The 8,465-nt window shown below is 36.3% G+C and overlaps 1 pseudogene; it reads left to right on the plus strand.

Moving 5' to 3' along the window:
- Positions 1-331: 331 nt before the first annotated feature.
- Positions 332-7,772, plus strand: LOC149223247 (alpha-bisabolene synthase-like; annotated as a pseudogene).
- Positions 7,773-8,465: the final 693 nt, after the last annotated feature.

The raw sequence follows: 8,465 nt of genomic DNA on the forward strand, positions 1-8,465 counted from the left end.
AATCTTAACTTGGGACAATATTCGGAAAAGGGGTGTTATTGGGCCTTCTAGATGTCAGCTATGTGAAGCTCAAGAGGAGACAATGGAGCATATTCTCAACAGCTGCACCTACACCACATGGCTGTGGGATTCTTTTGACACCATTTTTCAACAGACAGACAGAGATAAAGGAAGTATCATTAATACCCTAAACAAGTGGAGAAAAAACTTTTCAGAGAATGAGCTCCTTAATTTGGCCTGGACCTTCACGCCAAGCTTCATTATCTGGAATGTTTGGAAAGAAAGGAATAAAAGAATTTTCAAGGAAGAAAAAACTATTCCTCTTCGCCTGATGGATCTGATATTGAAACAGATTAAGGAGACAGTTTGCACCACTGTGCGCAATTATCCCAAGAATCCTCCCACAAAGAATGAATTGAGAACTCTCAGGCATCTGGGAATGCAAGAGATCATTCCCCATGGACTAAGCAGAAAGGAAAGAGATTTGGAAACGGAAAAGGAGTTCTGGCATCCTCCACCGAAAGGTTATCTGAAATGCAATATTGATGGGGCTTCAAAATGCAACCCTGGAACAACAGGTTATGGAGGGGTGTTAAGAGATGAAGAAGGAAACATAATCTTTACATTCCACTGCCATTTAGGTAAAGCCACCAACAATATGGCTGAATTAATGGCATTGGAACAATGTCTAGAGCTTCTAAAACTAAATCAAAGCTCAAATGTCATTATAGAAGCAGACTCAGAGATCTCCATTAACGCGGTTAAGAGAATCAGTTGTGGAACAACGCCGGAGAAGGTCTCAAAACACTGGAGACTAATACAAGTGTACCAAAGAATTCAAAAACATCTCCTGAGTCTTCGAACTGTTAGCTTCAACCATGTTCGACGAAAAGCCAATAAACTAGCGGATATACTGGCCAACCAAGGAGTGATGAATTCAGAATGCAGGATTGAGATGAAGTGGCAGGAGACGCCTCAAAGCAGATTAAAAGCTCTCTGCAATGAACAAGCGGTAGAGGACAGAGAAATTTTTAGACATTGGGCCAGAGGGAAAGGTACGGAATGAAGCTTTCTAAGCAAGTTCAAACACAATACTCCGGTTGGTACCTTGAAGAAGGGCAAGCTCAGAGCGGTCACATAATACCCTGGTGTAAATTGACCAGTCTCCTTTTTCCTTCGAATTGCATCACAGGGATCAATATACAGTCAGCGGCAGTCTCCGATGCAAGTTCCGAAGCAAGCTTTCGCGGGAAGGGCGGTTGGATCTTTCCGGCAGCGGATATTTTCCTGCATTCCTCTTACGGAATGGAAAACTAGGCACAAAGCAGTTTCCAGGTGATCGCATGGCTTTTGAATGGTAAGTGGTATTGGAATTTTGGGAGTGATTCCATTAGGCTCCCAACACGTGGCAAGGGTGTGGTAAGGAATACCACCCTCCATCGCGCATTAATGAGCGAACATCTTGGCAATGCGATTTTTCTCTGAGCCATTCAATTTTGCAGAGTGAATCGACGGTCAGATTTGGCCGTGCTGTTTTGTGGGGCCGCTAGTCCTATCAGGCCTTTCGAGACAGTGACGTGAGGGTTAGCGGAGTTTTACTTTGGGTTAAAAAATCATAAAGGTCAACCGAAGGTATTATTTGAGAGGTTAGCTTTACTTTTTGTAGAAGGGAGGGTCATATCTATGGCAGAGTGCCCTTGATATCTCCTGAGTCCATGCAGAAGTCAGGTTTTTTGTATATGTTGTAACATTACTTTTGGTTTATTGAAATAGAAGGATCGTCTCTTGCTTCAGCAAAAAAAAGTTTTGAAAAAAAATAAATATTAAATTGAACATTTGAAAATTAAAAAATAATTTTTAATATATATATATATATATATATTAGTTGATGGTTATCTTTATGTGGTTTTCAATTGAATTACGAGATATAAAAGTTAGCATTTGCACTAGATGTTGCAAAGGAAATGCCATAAGTTTTTGTACCGAAGGTGTTCCCCTGAAAAGTGTAGCATATGAGTCCTTGAGGGTCAATATTCTATTCAAACATATTCACGCAAGGCCTCAAATAATCTACCCATATTTTGAAGTAACAATACTCAGACAATTGTCTTTTCATTGGCTTTGCCCTTAGAGGATACATTTACAATAGGATTATTTTTTATATTCACTGGTCAAAATTGGTTGGTTGCAGGGCATGCTATCAAATGAAACTACTGTAATTGCTGAAATTGGCGACTCTTGGTTTAATTGCAAGAAAATTGTGCGTAAGTTGAACATCATTTCTCTGGAGTGGAAACACCTTTGTAATTTAGGAGCCTCATTGTTGAACATCATTTCTCTGGAGTGGAAACACCTTTATAATTTAGGAGCCTGCTCGTTGAACATCATTTCTCTGGAGTGATCCTGTATATTACTTAGACTTTGCACCTCAATTGCTAAGGTAAGAATTTTCAGCTCAATCACTCAATGTATCTGCACCTGGCTTTGCTGCTTGTTTTCCCTCTGAATTGTGTTCATTAATATTACTTTGCTACTCTCAGGACTATAGTACAATCTTATCCCAACTCAACTCCTGAAATTGTGTTCATTGATGTTATATAATTACTTTGCTAGTCTCAGGACTATAGTACAAGCTTATCCCAACTCAACTCCTGAAAAGTGAATTAACTTGTCCTCCCCGATCATGATTTCCTCAATTAGTTCTCAGTTGTACAAAGTTGAAGCATTTTCTCCCCTAGTTACAAGAGCTCCATTCAATTCCATCAAAATTAGCATGCTCAATGGTAAGTATTACAAAATCAGCAAACAACTCTTCTGGAAATTATAAATTAAATGTCTGTTTAGAAAAAAACATTGCAATAACATCTTAAGCCTTTGTAATTGAAAAAAACATTCATATATAATGGAATTTGGAATGAGTGTCTTATTGATAAGGTAGCTCCATAAATTTTGATCTTATCACTATTCATGGCAGAATTTGCCACCAAAATTATTGGCTCGCCAACACCAATTTTCTTATCCAAAATAGATATGCATCATTGAGCACCAATTTTCTTGTCCAAAATAGATATGCATCATCAAATGCACAAGATTCTTGACAACACACAAGATGAAATCCATCTAAAGTGAGAAAACAAACTCTAAATTTGTCCATTATATAAATTTGTGTCTAGGAAAAATAGGTCAATAAATAAATAAAAATCCATCCTAGACCTGTTGAACTTTTACATTACCTTAAATATATCTCATTTCACTAACATCTTAAGCCTTTGTAATGGAAAAAAAGCATTGCACTAACATCTTGAGCCTTTGCAATGTAAAAAAACATTCCTGTATAATGGAATTTAGAATCAGTGTCTTATTAGAGGTAGCTAAAATCTTCCAACCACTTAAACGAGATTTAGGTAAAACCCAGAAAGCAAACAAAAAAAAACTTATGCTTTATACCATTTACTAAGATCAAAAAATGGTAACACCTTATGCTTGAGATATGGAAAAGACCCATAATGTTCATCTTGGAAGTTTGCTTTTCTATCAAGGTTCTCATGTTGTTTTAACTGGAAAAATTAAATTGAATGAAAATAAATAATTTTAGTATAAATTTATTTTAATAGATTTATTAAATAATGCAAGGGATCCCATTTTTTTTTAATATAAAAGAACTAATACATGAAATTAAAAGATAAAAGAACTACTCTTTAAAATATTTAAATTTAGATTAAGACTTAAGATAATCTTATAGCATTGATTAATTTCCATGATATTCAAAGCATTACTTAAAAAAATATTAAATTTCTTGAGGCTAAAAAACATTCATATATAATGGAATTTGGAATGAGTGTCTTATTGATAAGGTAGCTAAAACAAAAAATGGTAACACCTTATGCTTGAGATATGGAAAAGTAAGCCTTTTGTAATGGAAAAAAACATTCATATATAATGGAATTTGGAATGAGTGTCTTATTGATAAGGTAGCTAAAATATTCCAACCACTTAAAAGAGATTTAAGTTAGCCAAGATTTTCCAACCACTTAAAAGAGATTTAGGTAAAACCAAAAAGTTAAAAAAAACAACTTATGCTTTATACTATTTACTAAGATCAAAAAATGGCAACACCTTATGCTTGAGATATGGAATCTTCCAACCACTTAAAAGAGATTTAGGTAAAACCCAGAAAGTAAAAAACAAAAAAACTTATGCTTTATACCATTTACTAAGATAAAAAAATGGTAACATCTTATGCCTGAGAAAAGACCCATAATGTTCATCTTGGAAGTTTGCATTTCTGTCAAGGCGTGGATTGATATGTTCAATAGATTCATAAACATGTAAAGGCCTCTTCATAAAGAAGATATAACATATCAATAGATTCATAAACATGTAAAGGCCTCTTCATAAAGAAGATATAAACCTCTAGGGGTAAAGAAATCACTAATTCCTGAGTGTTTAGATATAGTTTTAATGCAAGCGATCTCATGTATTATCAATTATCCAAAATATTCATCTGCTAATTTAATTTCCCAACCATAAAAATATTATTTCAAAAATAGGTTTGAATACTATTATTATTATAGATAAAATGTTTTTAAGTAAAAAATGATTACATTAACCATTTCAACTTGATAAGCTATTATGCCCTATATATCTAAGAATTCCTACTTTTATTAAGTGGCATGATAACCCTATTTACATAATCATTGTTTTCAATTACCTAAACATAAATGTGCTCCATCTGAAATATGCATCAATGCCATAAGCTCTTGCATCGACTAAATTATGCATCATAAACATGTAAAGGCCTCTTCTTAAAGAAGATATAAACCTCTAGGAGTAAAAACCTATGTTATGCTACGCACTCTAACACCGTCTTTCCTCTCTATAATTCCCTAGAAACGCTTGGTTGTAACCAAAAAGAAATCACTAATTTCATAGTGTTTAGATATAGTTTTATAGGGATGAGATGCAGGACATTGGTTTCACCGACAAAGACTTTGGCCCACTCTACGAGGAACTAATTTCTAACATTATGAAAAGCCTTGGAGATAAAGTCCAATGCAAAAACATAATGGTTTCCCACCATCAACATTTTTAATTAGGAAATTACATAAATGACTTAAAATTTCATTTATATATACTGTGTGATCGCAGGCCAGATTTTAAACAACTGGAACAATGGAGTCTTCATGGATTGCACCATAGAGAACTTTTAAGATAAGCAAGGGCTAGAATAATATGTCTGAAAACAATGATAAAGGGGAACCTAAACCATTGGTTTTACCGAAAAGCATCTTTTTGCAATAGAGAACTTTGTTGTCTAAAAAAAATACCTACGAGATTGTTGCCTACCTTCTAACACTTGACTCACTGCCCTCATCAACCTTGTGAACTGGAGACCTGCCTTCTTCGAACTTGTTGCTTGCCCAAGTTATTCTCTTGTTGCCCGTGCCCTGGAGATGATGAACTTGCCACAGAGGTAGTAAATAACGGTTGATCAAAAGGCAGGGTTGTTGGTAACAGTAAAAGTAAGTATGCAGCTAATTAAAGGTAAATAGTTAGCACTAACCTAGCTAACAACTAACACATCCGACCAATCGTAGCCATTTTTCATTGAGCACCTCAAACCTTTTGCAGGTTTTCAAATCATTGGCTAGTTATGCCTGCCTGTATCCAGTAGATCTGATGGAACGCCTCCTGATCGTGGATAATGTTGAATGCCTTGGAATCGACAGACATTTTGAAAAGGAAATCAAGGAAGCTCTGTATGATGTTTACAAGTAACAATAGAAAAATATATTTTACTAACCTAAGAATTCATATTTCCTCTGAAAAATCCTTGAGTGTAAAATTGGCAAAATCTATCTCATACAGACATTGGAATGGTCAAGGAATTGGGTGGGGAAGACTGAACCCCATAGCAGATCTTGAGACCACCGCTTTGGGATTTTGGCTGCTTCGGCTACATCATTACAATGTATCTCTAGGTAGGTACCAATTTTACTTAATTTTCTATCTAAAGAGATGCTTCAAGATAATAGCAAAAAGTGTGCCCTGTATTTTTCGACACATCATTAACTGTTCCATGCTCTAACATTTGAACATCGTTTTATTAACAGTCGTTTTTGAGAACTTAAAAGATGTCGATGGGCAATTCCTTTGCTCAACCGGTCACTTCAACAAAGATGTAGAAAGCATGTTGAGCCTTTATAGAGCTTCCCAGTTGGTATTTCCAGGAGAAAACATTTTGGATTAAGCTAAAAGCTTCACAATTCAATATTTGAGAGAATCTCTTGAGAAAAGCGAGACTTTTAGCTCATGGAACCACAAGCAAAACCTAAGCGAAGAGGTAACTGCACACAACATACATATACTTGTCGCTTGTTTGTTTGATACAAACGATTGGGTGAATTCCTCATCATTATGAGATCAACCAAGAAGAGATGAAGAATGTCACCAGGTAACTAATAGTTCTAATAAAGAAAATTATAATTGTTTCACCTACAAAATTAAAACCATTTAAATCATTAGATGTCTTGATCATGCTTGAATCTGCATGCACATCACATCACAGCTAGTTTAGAGATTCGGGTTTGCCTCTTTGCTCCGGAGAGGCCGTTGGAATTATACTTCCTAATAGCGGCGGGTACGTATGAGCCCCAGTATGCCAAATGCAGATTCTTGTTTACGAAAGTTGCTTGTTTGTAGACTGTTATGGATGATATATACGACACATATGGAACCCTTGATGAATTGAAGCTATTCACTGAGGCTGTTAGAAGGTAGGGACAGGTTATCACGATTGGATCACATTGCATTGCAGATCACTTTGTTTCTATTACATGATGCTGCAGCTAATTAAACATAAGTTATACAAATTAAGGGACCAATTTATACAAATTATGATGATTATTCTGATTAAGTCATGTTGGCCCAACCTTTTCAGGTGGGACCTCTCTTATACAGAAAACCTTCTAGACTATATGAAACTATGTTACAAAATCTATTATGACATAGTTCACGAAGTTGCTTGGGAGGCAGAGAAGGAACAAGGGCGTGAATTGGTTAGCTTTTTCAGAAAGGGAGTAAGTAGAATTGAATTGTTTTGTTAATACATGCATAAAAGGATTTTAAGACAAAAGGATTTTTGTATTAGTTGATTAACATGGGGTTTGATACTGATTTTTATATTAATATCTAGATCCATTGATATGGAACAGTGGGAGGATTATCTTTAGGGTTATTACGAAGAAGCTGAGAGGTTAGTTGCTGAGTATGTGCCTAGCTTGGACGAGTACATAGAGAATGGGATCACTTCCATCAGTCAACGTATACTTCTGCTGAGTGGAGTGTTGATAAGGGACGGGCCACTACTGTCACAAGAGGTGTTGGAGAAAGTGGATTATGCAAGGAGACGTGTTCTTATAGAGCTGAATAACCTCATTTCTCTCTTGGCGGATGACACAAAGACATATAAAGCAGAGAAGGCTCGTGGAGAATTGGCTTCCATCATTGAATATTACATGAAAGACCACCTTGGATGTAAAGAAGAGGAGGCTCTGAATCACATCTATGGGATTGTGGAGGCGGTAGTGAAGGAGCTAACAAGGGAGTTTCTAAAGGTAAACGATCATGTGCCATTGGCGTGCAAGAAGATGGTTTTTGATGAGACGAGGGTGACGATGGTGATATTCAAGGATGGAGATGGCTTCGACATTTCCAAGTGGGAAGTGAAGGATCACATCAAAGAGTGTCTGATCAAACCGCTCCCACTCTAATGGACTTATATGACCATGACTGAATCGATGTAAAGCATGTGGAGAGAAAACAAATAATTTCGTTATGAATGGGGAATTTTCAGTTCCTTCCTTTCTGAATCCATTGCTAGGAGAGTGCTTTATGGGATGTGAAAGGCATTTTGTTCAATAGCAACTACCTGAAAATTGAAATACCTGGAAACACTGAAAAATAACCACAAATGAGCTGTGAGAAACAGATGTATTTCTAGTTTTTAGGCTTTAGCAGAGATAGCAGGAATCATTACGATATACCTCAACATAGTGACACCTCATGCTGCCATTAGAATATCTAGCCAAGCTCGCTAGTGAATTTTTTTACAATAATGTCACAACCATCCAAAAATGTAGGACAACCCAATAGACTATAAGGCCCATCCTTGTTGTAGGTTGTCGCATTATCATATGCCCACCTGAAACCTGGTTCATAAGACATTTATTTCCAGCTTCGTCAAAGCGTGAAAGGAATTGAAAACAATTCGTTCAAATGGAAGAAAATATCTTTAAAATGTTACCAGATCCCGTCTTTAACCAGGGAGATGTAGTTGCACAGGATTCCATTGTTCTGGCGTTCCCTTTGATCAAAACTTGTGGTCGCTTTTCATACATGTGGAAGAAATAAGAAGGGCGGTTGTTTCCTGCAAAAGAAAGAGAGAAGAGATCGTCCACAGGCTC

This window comes from Pinus tabuliformis, chromosome Q (assembly GCF_031772625.1).
Source record: "Pinus tabuliformis cultivar Carrire ecotype Pingquan chromosome Q, CPIR1, whole genome shotgun sequence".
NCBI classification, from domain to species: Eukaryota; Viridiplantae; Streptophyta; class Pinopsida; order Pinales; family Pinaceae; genus Pinus; species Pinus tabuliformis.